At 41.1% G+C, this 16,380-nt stretch overlaps 1 protein-coding gene across 6 annotated transcripts in view; it reads left to right on the forward strand.

Annotated features, from left to right (window-relative positions):
* The window catches only part of CNKSR2 (connector enhancer of kinase suppressor of Ras 2), a 267,343-nt gene that overhangs the window by 43,787 nt on the left and 207,176 nt on the right, over positions 1 to 16,380 (forward strand). The gene's annotated exons all lie outside the window — the stretch shown is intronic.

The following is a 16,380-nucleotide window of genomic DNA, read 5'->3' on the forward strand; positions in this document are numbered from 1 at the left end:
TAAAAAATAACGCAGAAACTGTAGTTGGAACCAAATAGAGAGCAGCAATATGTCCTGATGAATGTGGAGAGCCATTTTTGTGGGAAGAGTGTCAGTAATGGAATCTATCTTAACACAGTTTGACAGCTCTGTTATGACAGCAGGTGATCTAGCTGGCATGCTAGGTCACAGTGACCTTATCTACAGGCCGGTTTGAGCCGGCTGAAGACAGGTGGAAAGGACCTGCTGAGTCAGCATGACTGTGGACTGCCAGGATTGGCTGATAGAACTATAAATGGACTGTGCTTGCAATGCACAGGTCTCTCTTCGAGAGTACACTTGCTGGCGGAGCACTTTGGTCCTGTGTTTAATGTATTTGACTGCACTAGTGAGCACAAGTTGTATATATTGTAAATACACTATTTTAACACTAGCTGCAGGTGTCTGGCTCACTTCTTTCCTGGGGCTCACCGTTGAGCACATCACACAGCTCTCTCTGCTAACATCCGCACCGACAAAGAGCAGTAGTTGTTTGTTCTTTCAAACTCATTTCAAGAAGCTGGTGCTTTTAAAGCTCCTTAACAGCCGGGACTAGTTTACCATAAAGATAGCATCTCCTTATATAGGAAATGATCTTCTAATAGGACTCTGCTTTGTTTAATTTGTTTATATGAAATAGTTGCCAGAACCAGGTACCAGGGCCTTCACTGCACCATGGCTTTTGAATGACTTATATGAAGTCTGGAATATTTCCTCCCTTATGGCGTTTCTAAAAGTTCCAAGATCTAGCTTTCTCAGGTGGCTTTTGGAGGTTGTCTGGGTGAATCACTGTTTTCCTGAACTGGTTGTGTTTTTTGCAGTGTTCATACAGTATTCTCTGTAGTTTTCCATTCTTATGTAAGCTGTTTCAAATCTGAGAAAGGCAATACATAAATGTTGTAACCTTGAGTCGCTGCTGCTTTCATTTCATGTTATGAAATTTAAAGAAGATAGATGATATGCAGCTAATCTCCCGAAAATTTGGGGAAGAGTACCCAAATCCCAGTGAAATCTCAAACAATGTAATGATTCTAAGTAGTGGGGGCTTGTGTTTCTTATAAGGATTATAAGATCACTAGCAATTTGTGCACGGCAAAGCAGCACACAAGGATGAACAGATTTTATTTCCATGGGATAGATGAAAAGAAACAGTAGTGACAGGAAAATAGCTACTAGTGTTCTGTAAATGCTGGCACAAGAGTTTAAACTGTGTGATAGCAGGTCAATGATTCTGCTTGTTATCAAATAGCTTACCCAGTCTTTTGCTGAGTACCATGAACAAAAGATGTGTCCACACATGAAAGAACACCTTTGCAACCAGTACCTTGTCAATTGATAGAATTGGTTGTTCAAGTAAAGGCAAAATCTCATATTGTGTGTTAAAAAATCCACAAGAGATAACTTGTGGAACTGACCTTGATTAAATTTTCAGATTAGTATAACACATGGTTAGCATCCAGTTTTACATCTATGGTTATTAAGGTTTATGGAAAGAAAGTTGAATGGTTTTTTAACTGCCAGTTTTCGCCTTTAAATTTTTGAAAACAGATTAATTTTTACAAATTTAAGAAAATTAAGACAGAGTAATATGTTTCAGGTTCTGCAAGGAACTCATCAGCTTCACACTGGCTCCCAACTTTTCTCTCTGTCTAGTGTCTTCTCCCCCTCTTTCCAGCCTCCATTCCTCCCCCCAGAATTTTCTCAAACCACCGCCCATATTCTAATCTTTCTCCCTTTTCAAGTCACTCCTCTGTTCCCAGGCTTTCCCCCACAGAGCCCAGTGTTCATCTGTCTGTCTCTCTCTCTTCCTCCCTCCCTCCCCCCCTTTTCCCAGGCTGTCTTCCAGTTTATCTGCATTCACTGTTTTCTACACTCACTTTCTTCCACTCTCTCTTACAGCACCCACCACATTGTGTTCTTCTCCCTGCTTCTGCCAGGATTGCCTAGACTGAGGATCTAGTGCCTCAGTTGCTAGGCAACACCACAGTCATTTCACATGATCTCAGTTAACATTTTTTTGGAGAAAATTTCAACTCCCCCCCCCCCATCTTTTTGTTTTTGTTTTTTTTTTAAAAAAAAACCCTGAGTACTCTGCCCAGTCTGTGAAAAATTATTATTGTCTGTATATGCCCCCATTATTTTGTTTTTTTGATCTGGGTAATTGACTACATTTATGTTTAGATATATTGATTATAACTTGAATATTACATAGGTAAATTGTCTTAGGTCATATTCTGCCATCTCAAAAGAAGTCTGCTCAGAATCTTGATCAGGTCTATTAAATAGGGATTATTCCCAGTAAAGTGCCTTAGGATTTTATTTAAATCTTGAGTCTTTTCTTCACAGCTGGTATTGTCCTGGAATAACTCATATCACCCTAATCACCCAAACTGGACCCAGATAAGTGGAAATTAGCTTTAAAAGAGGTTCCAGAAAGGAGTAGCATGGATCTCAGGAAGACCCCAAAATAAAATTTTGAAGGAGTGTCAGTGATTGTAAACACACACAAATAACTTTATTGTATACAAAACAAAATGTAAAGAATAAAAATGCAAAGAACCTACACTAAGCACCTGATAATCCCTAAGCAGTTGCACGCACACATGCATGCACACATGCAGACCAATCAAGAAGAGGGTACACTCAGGGGCCATTTTGTAGAAAAATAGGTGGTGGAGCTCATCCAGGGATTGTTATGCAGCTGCACCTACTATTCATTGGACGAGGTAGGTAGGTGGGGAGGAGGAGGGGGGAACCCTCAGAAGGGTTCAGGAGCTGTGCTCCTGTGAACTCCTGCTGAATTCAAGGCCTGGGTACACTTACTAAAAGTAGGAAGGAGGAAGTTTTAGGGAAGGGACATATACAACCTTAAATCCTGGGCATGTGCTCTGAAGCGGTCCAAGGAGCAGAGTATCAAGAAGGGTAAAAAAGCCTGCAGAGCAATTGCAGCGGTGTTCAGGTAGTGGGTGAACCTGACACATACCTTTCACTGACCCAGGATCGTATTTTTATGGGGACAGTCCCATAGCTAGACATTGGAACCCACTTTCCTAGATCATTATTAGTCCCAGATATGAAGCTTGAATTTGACTCGTCAGTTTGAAGTTAACTTCTGTCAAAATCTGGCAGGAAGGTTAGTATTCCAAGGTGGACTAATCATTGGACAGTTTTAGCATATTGACAAGGAACCTGGCAGGAATGATGGGTTTAAATATCCTTTTGATGACCCATCCTGGATGGATTGGAGTAACGATGCTTAAGGGTTGCCCAACTGTCCATAGCTGGAAATAGTTCACATTGACTTGAAATATACCTTGGAGCAAGGGATGTATTGGGCATGCCTTGGAACTGGGCAGACATCTCCAGGTTGTGTCAGGATATTGCCGCCCCTTCCCGCCCGCGCCACTGTACGGCAGCATAGGGCGGGGGCTGGGTTTGCCTCCCCGGATGGAGGCGGGACAAACGGACCTCTGCCCATTCGGGGATGTTTGGAGGCGTGGACTCGTTTTTCCGATTGGGGGGGCAATGGGTGATAGTCTTAGCCAGGGGTTGCTTTGTAGAAAAATAGGTGGTACAGCTTATCCAGGGATTGTTATGCAGCTGCATCTACTATTCAATGGACAAGGTGGGGAGGAGGAGGGGGAACCCTCAGAAAGGTTCAGGAGCTGTGCTCCTGTGAGCTCCTGCTGAATCTGAGGCCTTGTCTTAGCAATGAAAGGGGTTTTTTTGTTGTTCTTGAGAACAATCTGCTACTGAGCTGGGGGAGATTGCATTTAATCAGTTACTAATCCCAACATGTTCTTCCTCTTCTTTCTTGGGATTTTCTAGTGTCATGGCTGTGCCCCGGTGCCTTTATGAGACTCCCCAAGTTTCAACTTCCCAATGGACCTAGGCTATAAAAGGGAGTGCCTAGTAAAACAATTAAGTCCAACACAAAAGGGAGACCACACTAACCAAGAGAGTCTTGGTGAGAGGAGGTGGTTTATTGATGACTACAGCTCAGCATATCATCTACTTCTGTTGAATAGTTTGAGATTGTGGTTTTGGTAATTGCTAGTTGTTTCATTTGCTGCTGTACCCATCAAATGATGGATGTGCATTGCTTAACTTTCCATAAGATGAGCACTGTACGTTACAGATATTTCTTCACTTGTATTTCTTTGCTGTGTTTCTATCAATATAGAACAACCACTGAATAGTTTTAGAGTATTTTTTCTGTTATGGAGGTTTACTGTATACATAGCCAAAGATGCTTAAGAGTTTACATTTAAATTATGCAACTTGTCAACCCCTTACAAAATGTAGGAAATTCACAAATACTGCCACCCCATCCCCCCCTAAATTCACAGGATTTGCATTGCTGTCAGATGGCCATCCAGCCTCTGTTTAAAAACCTCCAAAGGAGAAGAGCCCACCACCTCCCAAGGAAGCCTGTTCCACTGAGGAACTGCTCTGACTGTCAGGAAGTTCTTCCTAATGTTGAGCCAGAAACTCTTTTGATGTTTATCTTTTGCTTCTAGTATAGAAGCAGAAGCTGCAGCTCTCAGCTAATCACTTCTGCAAATGTTATGTAGTATTGGTGCTGCCTTAGTACCATTCTGTCTGGTTGCTTTGTATCAGAAATGTATAATAAACTATTGCCCCCCCCATTCGGAATGAAGAAGCAGACACAAGTGTTGGGTTTTAAACCGGGCCGCTTTATTAAAACATTAATTAACTGTAACTGGCAGGGGGGTGAAAACCTAAGCCAGACAAGCCCTGGGGTCAACCCCGGACCCCGCCTTGTCCAAAGGGCGAGCCACCCTGCCCCCAGCACAAGCCCGCCATATTCGGGTTGTAGCTGAGTGGCCAGGCCTCGAGCCATCCACCATCTGGGCCGGCATCAATCCCCGTGGAAAGATCCGCCCAGGTGAGGCTCCCTGTGATCTGCATTCCCCGCACTGAGCCGTGTAGCCCATCTACGGTTCATACAGACCACCGCACCAACGGTGCTAGGCCATAGGTGCTCCCCTGGAAAACCCTGTGGCCAAACCTCCTCCAGCCTGCGACCAAAACAAATACCACTAACAAATCCTAACCTACGAGGCAGTACAAGGTAGGCGAAAAACACCCCCACATGAGCCAATTGTGTGGGAGAGAAAAAAATTCCTACTGGCCCCTAATAAGGCGACCGGCATACGCCTGTACTGCCAAAGGGAGGGTGGGTGGGCAGAGAGCCAAAAAAGAACTGCGTGACGGAGGGCGGGAGCCGGGGCTTATAAAGCCCCGACTCCACGCCCCAGCAAACACCCGTATGTCGGGTGATGCTGCTCCTCCCTCCTTCCGGGAGGGGCAAAGACGGCCCCCAGCCTAAACGCCGGCAAGCCGGCTTGGCTGGGGAGGGGCCGGACCTTGTGCATTGTTCCAGATATTTCTATCCTTTATACTTTGTACATGAGTGCTACACATTAAGTCAGGTTGCTCAAAACCTGTATCATGGGGGGTTGTTGTTGTTTTATATTGGCCTTTTAACATTTACCTATTAAAAACAGAAGTCAAAGTTCTGATTTCAACAGCAGATCCATGGTTGCTTGAATAAAAATATTCCTGTTATACAGATTAGGAAACATCTACAGAAGTCAAGGGTGAGGTCATTTTAGATCATTCCATACATAAATTAAAACACTGAAGAAGATATTGGATTTATATCCCGCTCTCCACTCCACAGAGTCTCAGAGTGGCTCACAATTTCCTTTACCTTCCTCCCCCACCCTGTGAGGTGGGTGGGGCTGGAGAGGGCTCTCACAGCAGCTGCCCTTTCAAGGACAACCTCTGCCAGAGCTATGGCTGATCCAAGGCCATGCTAGCAGGTGCAAGTGGAGGAGTAGGGAATCAAACCCGGTTCTCCCAGATAAGAGTCCGCACACTTAACCACTACACCAAACTGGCTCTCCAGTAGTGAAGCTGTAGTGAAAAGAAATAAAGTAGCTATATGGACATTTCCATATTTTAATTCCCTTTAGAAAGCACTCAGTGACTTTGAACTCATGGGTAGCTTGTGTCTTTGCTTGGGGATATACAACGCCTAGAAGCTGTATGCATCATCCATCATGAAAGCTGCTGAATATGATACACAAACCATATCAATTTAAATTTTCAGTTATGAAAAAAAAAACACTAACGGTAGTGGTAACTGCATGGACACATACTGATTTTGAATGTAGTCATAATGCATTCAGTTGATAGCTATATTTTTAGCAGGATTCAGTCAGTCATAGAAATTATAAGTGACTGATGACACAAAGACAGTCTTAAAATAATTTTGTTAGACATTTTGGCTTCCAGCCTTCCAAATTCATAAATAGTCCCAAATAGCTGATTTTAGAACAGGGAGCTGAGTTGAAAGAATCCTGAAGATTTGGAGAATTCTTAAGACAGTATCTTCAATGTAAGAGATACAAAAACTTAACCCACAAGCAGTTTTATAGGCTGTCTTGATCCATTGATTGATTCAATTTATAACCCCCCCCCCCGGAGGGCTCAGGGTGGTGTACAACATATAACAGTATATCAAAAAAACAAAGCAGAGTTAAGTAGCACCTTTAAGGCCAACAAAGTTTTTTCAGAATGTAAGCTTTCGTGTGCTAGAAGCACATTTCATCAGACGATAGGATAGGATAGAATGTCAAGCATTCCTAAATGTAGACAAAGTGGGCAGTGAATTAGTATGCAAAATCATGGAAATGTTTTTTAGCAGGTTAAAAGCATCACAAGTTGGGGCCCGGTGACTGCCAGTCTGTGTGATTCTTTTAATCTGCTAAAAACATTTCCATGATTTTGCAAACTAATTCACTGCCCACTTTCTCTTGCCACTTTCTCTTGCTTGCCATTCCATCCTACTGTCTGATGAAGTGTGCTTCTAGCACATGAAAGCTTACATTCTGAATAAAATTTTGTTGGTCATAAAGGTGCTACTTGACACTGCTTTGTTCTACTGCTTCAGACCAACACGGCTGCCCATCTGAGCATATAAATAAGTAAAACAGTTTAAACAAATTCAGTAAAACAATACAGAGCAATAGCATAATCATCCAAAGACATCTTGGTTTGCACCCTCCCCATGGAGGAGGGGGAGTGTGAGATATGGCAGACAGGCTTGATGGTGAACTGTTGCTGTCTTCAACTGTATGCCTGAAGGAACATATGTATCTTGGAGGCTCTGTGGAACCATACTAGGTCCTGCAGGGCACAGATGTCACCAGGCAGAGAGTTTCACCAGGCCAGGGTTGAAAAGGCCCTGGGTGAGGACAGCCAAGGATCACTAGGAGATTTTGCTCCCCAAGTGTAATGCTCTTCAGGGGAGTATATTGGGCAACGAGTGTATGAAAACAAAAAGGATTGTACTAACAACTAAGGACTTTTGACTGGTTTGGCTTAATTTTCTAAAGAAAGGGGAAAGTTTTTTCTCTGTGTGGTCCTGGTTCTGTAAGAACGTTAATGTATATGGCAAATTCAGGGGTGCTCAACAGTGATATTTCTGCCTGGGATAAGCTCAGTGTTTTGCTGTTCAGTTAATTTGTAAGGAATGACCAGAAGTTCCCTGCTCTTTTCTAGTTCCATTCAGACTTTATTCTCAAGACTCAAGAAATAAGTGGATGCCAGAAAATACATCACCAAGTACCACAATACAAATTGCTGATGTGATTACTAATATTCTACAAATTAGCGTTGGAGGATATTCTCTTTACCCTGTGTCAGGGTAGTATTATCACCTTGACTCACAGTGACCTGGGTCAGGCACAATGCCAAATCACTGGCTGATGCTAAGGAAATAAACTTCAGGCTCACATATTCCCTCCTCTTACTCCCATTCATTCGTCCCCTCATGCTGCAGTTCTTCCCTTCTGGTTTGAAAGTAAGCAGTAGTTGCTTCCAGACTGAGCTGAAAGTTAATTCTCAATTAAAATAGTGCCTGTTCTGAAATGAGCAGTTCATTGTTACTGCTGAAGGAATGAAGTCTCAAAGTAATTTTAAAAGTATGTGTTTAGTTGTTTACTGTTTATAAATTCATATATATTTAATTTGCCCTATCTTGAATTTCTGTATGATTGGCGCTTTTTTGAAGAAAAAAAAGTGTGTTTTAGGATTTGCTTTAGGGCTCTGTTTGGCAAGAAGAGAGACAGACCACATATATGTATACTTACGTAGGGGAATAGTTTGTAACTCTTATTTTTCAGCCAGGGCCAGTATATTTAAGATCTTAAACATGAAATTTATTCCACAATTATGTGAAATTCTGTTCTGAGTATAATTTAGCATTTGGTATGAGCTTTTATGAAATTTCAACAATATTCTACTAATCTAAAGATGTTTATTGAAACTGACCTGCCTACAAGAGGTATTTGTTGAATTAAATTGTTTTCACGGAAGACAGAAACCTTGTAGAAAGTTGGAGCAAAGAATAACTTTGATGAAGAGCTAGAAGGGTGCAAGGTGTTTTCAGTGAGACCCTGTTCCCTTTAAATGGCTTTTGCAAGCCATTTCAGCAATCCCTTCTCTCCCCCTGCTTCCAAATGTCTTCCCAGTTTGTGGTGGTGCTACTCAGTGAGTCAACTGATGGCATTTACTTGTCTTTCCAGTTCACTTGCAGTGGCCCAACTCAGCAAGTCCACTGAGAAGGTATTTAAATCCCTTCTCCAAGCACCAGCATGTTTGCCAACATGAACCATACAAACCCATCTGGCAGGTTAGTGTAGCTTGTGAGGGTGGGATGGCATGAACTGAGGTGTGTGGATCATGAACCTGGCTCGGTTCATGACAAACTTGGGTTCATGCCCATCTTTAGTTGGTGCTTCTAATTGGAATAGAATGATAATCATTATAGAGACTTGAGGCATGATGAGCCATCTGAGGAGGGGATGGGATACTCTGTTTTGAGGCAAGAAGCCAGACCACTGATAAGACATCTGGGTCTTTTAGGTGGTTAAATTATTGATGACTGGCTTCAGTTATACTATGTTTTTTTTATTAAATAGGGAATCAGACTGACAAACATTCTTCACTTCTTCATTTTATCTTCACAGCAACCTTATGAGGTAGGTTCAGCTGAAAGTATGTGACTGGCCCAAGGTCATCCCGCAAGCTTCCATGGCAGAGTAGGGATTTTTGCACTCAGTCTCCCAGGTTCTATCACATTAGCTATTTGAGCCTGCAGTTGACCTGAGTTTCTGCAACTTTTTCAATGTGCCATCTGTCTTTGTTGCTAAGCAAGGCATGTCTTCTGTTCTGAATACTTTCTGAGATCCTCTGTAGGAAGATAGCACCAGCGCATCAGACAGTGATGATCTCAAAGAAGAGTTTGGAGGCTTTATCAGTATTGTTGGCATGCAAGGGGTTAGCTATCTCCTCTGCCTTCAGAGGAAAAGAGGATACTGAGATTTCACATTGGTACCAATGAAAGATTGAGTTGGTAGGGAGCAGCTTAGTTGATGCAGAATTCTTAGAAACATCTTGTGGAGTTTTGTCACCATTGGAAGCCATGGATAGAGGAGTTGGTTCCAGTGTAGGTGCAGCATGATTGGGCAGTAGGCAGGATACTATAGCCAATTGTATTGATGGATGAGAAAGCAAAGCTTTCTCCCACAGAGTGTAGTACAGGGGTATCAAATGTGAGGCCTGGAGGCCTCCTATCAGGCCCACAAGCAACTCACTGTCATCTGCTTCCTGGGTGGATTTGATTTAAATCAAATTGATTTAAATCACGATTTAAATCACTAGTCAGTAAGACTTGATTTAAATAATAGTTTTCTACATAAAGACTCATTTTTGCTGGTATAACCTTAATATTCACAATTAGATGAGGATTTCATTTTTAGAATAACAACTGTTCATATTAGTTTTGCAGTTATATAAAAATATTGATTTTTAATACTATTAGAAACACATAGATAGGTAATTATGAAATTATTGTGAGGCGAATTATATCCAGTTTAATAGATTAATCATGCATATTTGAACAACTTTTCTGCTGTACTTTATTGGAAGGAGAAAAATAATCATTACCTTAATAATAATATTTAAATCGTTTTATTCAACTAAAACAATAACATTATAGAATATGTTTGCTTAAACATCCATGTTTGTTAACTGATGTGGTTTTATATATATATATATATATATATATATATATATATATATATATATATATATATATATATATATATATATATATATATAAACTTAAACTTAGCCCAGCCTGCTCATGAAAAACTCTTTAGCTCACTCGTCATCTTCTTCTTTGTTCATAATCTGGAAAAGAAAAAACAAGCTTTCCTGCTTCTCAGGTCCCAAATGATTTTTCAATTTAGAATGAATGAGTCCAAAGGAAGAGAATATTCTTTCTATGCCTGCAGAAGAAACTATTGCTGTTAAGTGAAATCATTATTTGAATAGTCTCTAAATCCAAGTGCTTAAGTGACTTCCACCAGTTAAGTTTTGACCCTCGTACCGGATATTGCCAGAAAATGAGCTGGAGACAGTGCTTGTCCCATTTGTTTTTTTAATGCTTGTAATTTAATTCTGTCAATGGGTAGTTCTGTTTTTAAGTGCTCACTCAGTTCCTTCCAAATTTCAACAGCATCAGCAATAAAACAGCAATTTTTCTGTATTTTGTTTAAAGCTTCAGAAATGGGTTTCAGGATGCTCAGCATATGTTCAACATTTCTCTTCAGCCCAACGTTGAAGATTTGGCCGTGACAGTGCCATCTATTTTATCTCTATTTTGTTCACAAATTGTCATCAGAATAGGCCAGTTCTTGATATACTGCTCAAAACAGTCCACCACAGAGTTCCATCTAACATCTTGTGGGAGCGTTAGCTTGGTTCCACCCATTCTTTTCAGAGCTGCAGCAGCAAAATGATTGTTATAAGTATTTAGCAATATCAACAACATTAGTCTTTATTTCTGGAACACTGAAGTCTTTGGCTAGGAGGTGCAGCAAATGATCACTGCAACCATATGTTATTAGCTTTGTATTCCCTTCCTGCTCTTCTACATTTCTTCTCATCTTGGATACATTTGCAACATTTGTGACCAAACTGCGTACTAGACATTTAAATTTTTGTTCACATGTTGTTATAGCTTTTCCTGCCACTTCTTGTAAGTATTCTGCTGTGTGTGCATTCCACCCCTAAAGTCTCCTGGCATTTTCCAGCTCATACCTGGCAACCCTAGTTCTTGATCATGTTTGTCTTCATCACTTAAATAAATATATATTTTTTTACTATGCACTTTTCCTCTTGGTTCAACATCTTGTCATGATATTAACTAATATAGGTTTAAGAGGAAAAAAATCTGGTTGGATGCATTATAGATTTTGAACTCACTATGCAACTATATAACTTATTTACTAAAGCTGGTTTACTGTGTTATAGTACAGTTTCCCTAATATAGAGATACAGCATCCTGTGATATCAAAAGTGAATGACTGACATGTTTTGTGGCATGAACAGATAAGTTGTACATACTTTTCATATAGAAACTTCAAGTATTTGTGGTACCTTGATGGTGTCATATAAACTGGTATTCCCAAATCCGCTCATCAGGTCCAACTTTACTTGGGCCACTAATGAAATTTTGCCTGGTAATATATTAAAGAAATCCTTTGCTTTCCTTTGAGCTTTCTGAATGTGTTAGACTAGATGACTCAAGTATTGCTAAGATTTGGATGGACTGGGAAGAACCGTGTGTGGGGGTGGGGAGGAGAATCAGACGTGCCCATATGCTTCTGATTGTTGACTCGCCTGATCATTAAAAGTTTGGCGTAACCCTTACTACTTTAGTTTCTATATTCTCTGATGCATTGCCTCCATAAGATTGTATGGATGAATAGGGTGGTTATAATAAAATTAATATTTTTCCTAGTTTTGTTTTGAATCAATAAAATAAACTTGGATTCATTCTTATTTACTTTCCAATGATAATTTCTCAAGGCTTGTTAAAAATACATAAAAATAAGTTCAAAGAAATACAACTCAACCAAGATACAGAATAATGAAAAACATGTGACTACTCTTGCTTTGTCTTTCCTGTCTCTTTAATTCTGTCTTTCCCCTATGCATGGCCACTTTACCATCCCCACTGCATCTCTTTATTCTGTGCCCTTTCTCGTATTCAACACTTCTTGTTCCCTATCCACTCCTTTATAATTTCTTCACAGTATCCCATCCCCCACTCCCTCAGCAATCCATACTACACACTATACATTATCCCCTTAGATCCCTTCCTTTCTTCCACCTCCCCTTTCATGCTGTCCCATCTGGCTTAAGCTCTTCCTATTTATTTTAAATTCTGGTTTCATCAATCCCTACCCTCACCTTTCCCTACCCTCACCTTTCAAGTGCTTTTACAGTACACGCTTAACTCCGTCAGTCCTTTCCTTGGACCTTGTCTCCAGCTGCCCATTGTCTTTTCTTTCTTTCTTTCAAAGTGGTATCCATTCTCTCGAAAGAATCTAGGCATAATTTCAGTTACTTCAGCAACCTTATCAGATACCAAAACATTGGCTTTGTCACAGAGGTCAGTTTCCTTTTTTCTATGACCCTGTGACAAATCTCAAGCATGGACGTTTGATAAGACTACTCAGGCATATAAACCAGAACCCACACTTTCATTAGCATTTGCCCCATTTTGGTTGCCTGAGTGATTTCATTGTTTTGTGATGTGTACCATATCTATGCTCATGTTGAAATAATTCCTTTTGTAAGGGGGTGGTTTTTTGCTCTGAAGGTGGTCAACCAAGTCAGATAACATTTTACTGAAATTCTGGGGCTCCCAGTAACTTTCCTTCCACTGCTGGCCCCTATGCACAGCTTTTATTATCCACATAGGGGCCAGAACTACAGTAAACTATTATGATGGTGTTATAGTTCAGGTGGTTATAGTACCCCTCGGTATTGCATTGGCTCAACGGGAGATTTCCAGTCAAATAAATGGGTAGATTGGTCCATGAATTGTGAAATGCAAATGAAACATATATTCTGATGAAAATCTGCTGACTTGGTAGTGTATTTTAAACACATTACAATAAATTTGACAGTCCCACTTGCCTGCTTAGGAGATGCTTGTATCAAAGAGCTGTACTCCAGGGCTTTACTGTGCTGCAATCTAGATGACTTTTGCAGACATATTTGTTTATTTGGGTATTTCTCCCCCACTTTTCTTCCCATTGAGTATTCCAACTGGCTTACAAATAAGTGCAGCCATATAATATAAATATAATTCAGACAAACAACAACAGAATATATATTAAAATTCCAGTTCCTGGCCTGGTCCTAGATCCATGGGCCAGTTCATGCAGGGTCACAGACTGTGTAGCATGGGATAGGAACAAAGAGCCATTTGGCTCATGCCTCTGGCTATACCCAGACTTAAATTTCTGTAACAGGAGGTGAAATAGTTTCTCAGACCATATGTTCAAGGCTGGTTCCAGGTTTTTGTAGTCCCTGGGCAAGTAGCTATAACTGGGACCTCTTTCGCACTTTGACTTTCTGTAAGGAAGAAAAACAGGGTACAAATGAAGTAAATAAATATCTAAAAAGAAACTTGAGAGGTAAGTTTAAAAAAAGTTACAGTGTCTCTGTCACATGTCATAGGTAAACCAATACGAGGGCTAGTAATTATTGGATAGTCTTTTGTTACAACATGGAAAAGACTGTGATTGCATGGTGTTTGGTTTACACTTAGAATGTAAAAATTAGATCTCATGGGCCATGCTAGTTCATTAAAAAGAATTAAAGAGAAGGAACAGAAAATGCTCTATTTATTAAGACTAAAAGTTTCAGCTAGATTTTGAATTTTATTTTAAAATTTTATTTTCTCAGGATTTCATCAGAGATCTGCAACTTACCTCAGTATGTACTCTAATATATTGATAATTCTAGAAGTACAGTGTGTCAGGAAATCACCGTCTTTTTTGTGGACAGATCTTGGAGTGTCACCAAATAGCATCAAACCATCTCTGTGTCAGCTTTTCACTATCAAAGGTATAAGCAAAGGTACCAGCACAAATGGAACATGCCAGGTCCCAGAGTAGAATCATAGCTCCTGTGGGTAGCAGAAATGTTTTGTCACTGGAATGATAGTCACCAGTATGTGTAGGAGTAATATTTTAGTGTAAATCAGGGTAAAGTATTTTATTTCACTCTAAGCCTTATGATCATAGGTACAGAACACTGATTTCGATCACAGGGTCAATCATTCTACCCTTGGACTTGTCATTCTAGTCCCAGAACACTTCTGCTACTTCCAGGGGCTATCACTCTACTCTGCCTTTCCCAGAGGTGTTCCTGTCCACTCTACTCTGTGTGCTGTCATTTTGGGCCTGTAACATATCTACTACTCCTAGGCACCATCATTCAATTCTGGGATTATCATTCCAGTCTGAGATCTCTGCTATTCCCAGAGGCCATAATTCTGGTCCCAGAACACTCATGCTACTTCCAAATCCTTCATTCCAGGCCCAGAACATATCTGCTACTCCTGGGGGGTGATATCATCCCAGTCCCGGAGCAATTCTGCTACCAGTGCTGCCATTCCAGTCGCAGAACACCCATTCCACTCTGGAGGTTGTAATTCTAGTCCCAGAACATTCATGTTCTTCCCAGGGACCATCATTCCACTCTGTGGGCCATCATTTCATTCCTAGAGCAGTCTATCTGACCCCAGGGACCTTCATCCAAAATTCATTCTGCATTTTCTTTGTAGTTGTTTTTGGTGCTGTAATGCATTACAGTGGAGTCTATGCCAGTCAGTTGGCATTCCTGGCTCCCATTATATCCAGTGGGCCTTCAAGCATCTCCTATTGTTCTCAGTGGGCAATCCTGTCATTTGCTTTAGTGCATCCCACAGCAAATACACCAAATCCTCCCAAATAGTGGATGCAGACAGCAGATTGTGAGGAGAGGCAAAGGAGGAAGGAGGCCGAAAGGGAAGAAGAAAAGAAGAGATTAGATTTATACCCTGGCCTTTGCTCAGAGCAGTTACAATCTCCTTCCTTTCCTCTCCCCACAGCAGACACCCTGTGAGGTAGGTGTGGTTGAGAGAGCTCTTCAAGAACTGCTCTTGAGATAACAGCTCTGAGAGAACTGTGGCTTGCCCAGAGTCACCCAACAACCACATGTGGAGAATCAAATCTCCCAGATTAGAGGCTGTGCTCTTAACCACTACACCAAACTGGTTAGAGGAGTGCTGGGAAGGAGATAGTCTCTCTCCCACCTTCAACTGATTCCTCCTGTTTCCCTTCTTCCTTGGTAAGAAGCTGCCACTGTGAGTGGTCCCTCAGCAGCTTTCACTGGTTGGAAGTAACCACCTAAATCCTGCTGTCTTCACTGACTGGATATATGTTATTCACTTGGCAGGCATGTCCCAAAGATTCTTGTATTTGTTGGTACATTGAGTTTTCTAGCCTGCAAAACTTGTTGCATTCATTTAGAGAAGTGCCAACTCTAGGTTGAACACATTGGCTGGTTACAGATGGGTGGTTTAAACAGCAGTCGAGCGGATCTAAAAAGTGTGTCCAAACACATACATCTGTCTGCTGTCCCTATCCCATACTCACCCCATCCTGGCCTGATGGGAAGCCACCTCAGAAAGGTACCACTTCCAAAGTGGTACCTTATTTCTGGGATGGCTCCCAGCCGTCAGGACACTCCTTCAGGGTGCATGCAATTTGTTCCTTTCGGGGGGGGGGGGGGCTTGGACGCTCCTGGGCACTCCTATTTCGCCAGCTCACTTCCAGGCTCCCTTGCTGCCATCCTGAGCTGGTGGTGTGGACCCAGCCATTTTGTGTGCTGCCTTATTTATTGAAATGAAAGAACTAGCCATATATGCAGTAATTTTGCATACAATCTGAACATTGAACATTGGACTAGGGTGGGTAGAGATATGTAGTGTAGTAATAAGAATAAACTAGGGTTGATTTTTTCTGTATAAACATTCTCAAAGTTGTATAAGACATCAGGGAGGTAAGAATCAGACAAAAACCGCGTAATGCGATTGAGATTCATACAGCATGAATTTGTTGATTCTAAGTGGGTCTGTAATAGACAGGAAAATATTGTACCCTCATATCTTCCCATTCAACATGAATCGATTGAATTTTTTAAAATGAGTGGAATGCTGAAGTGAAAAAAAATTGAGGAGTTTAACAGTCATCAACCAACAGACAAAAAGAGGGAACTGGGGTTTAAAGGGAGAAGGAATAGGAATTGGTAAAGTTGTCTAGTTATTGTCTTTACACACTGAAAAATCCAACACTGTTACCACTTTAAATATAACACACTTCCCAGCTCTGGTAACTATATCAGCTCTCAGACTAGAGTGGG

This window comes from Heteronotia binoei, chromosome 3 (assembly GCF_032191835.1).
Source record: "Heteronotia binoei isolate CCM8104 ecotype False Entrance Well chromosome 3, APGP_CSIRO_Hbin_v1, whole genome shotgun sequence".
NCBI lineage: Eukaryota > Metazoa > Chordata > Lepidosauria > Squamata > Gekkonidae > Heteronotia > Heteronotia binoei.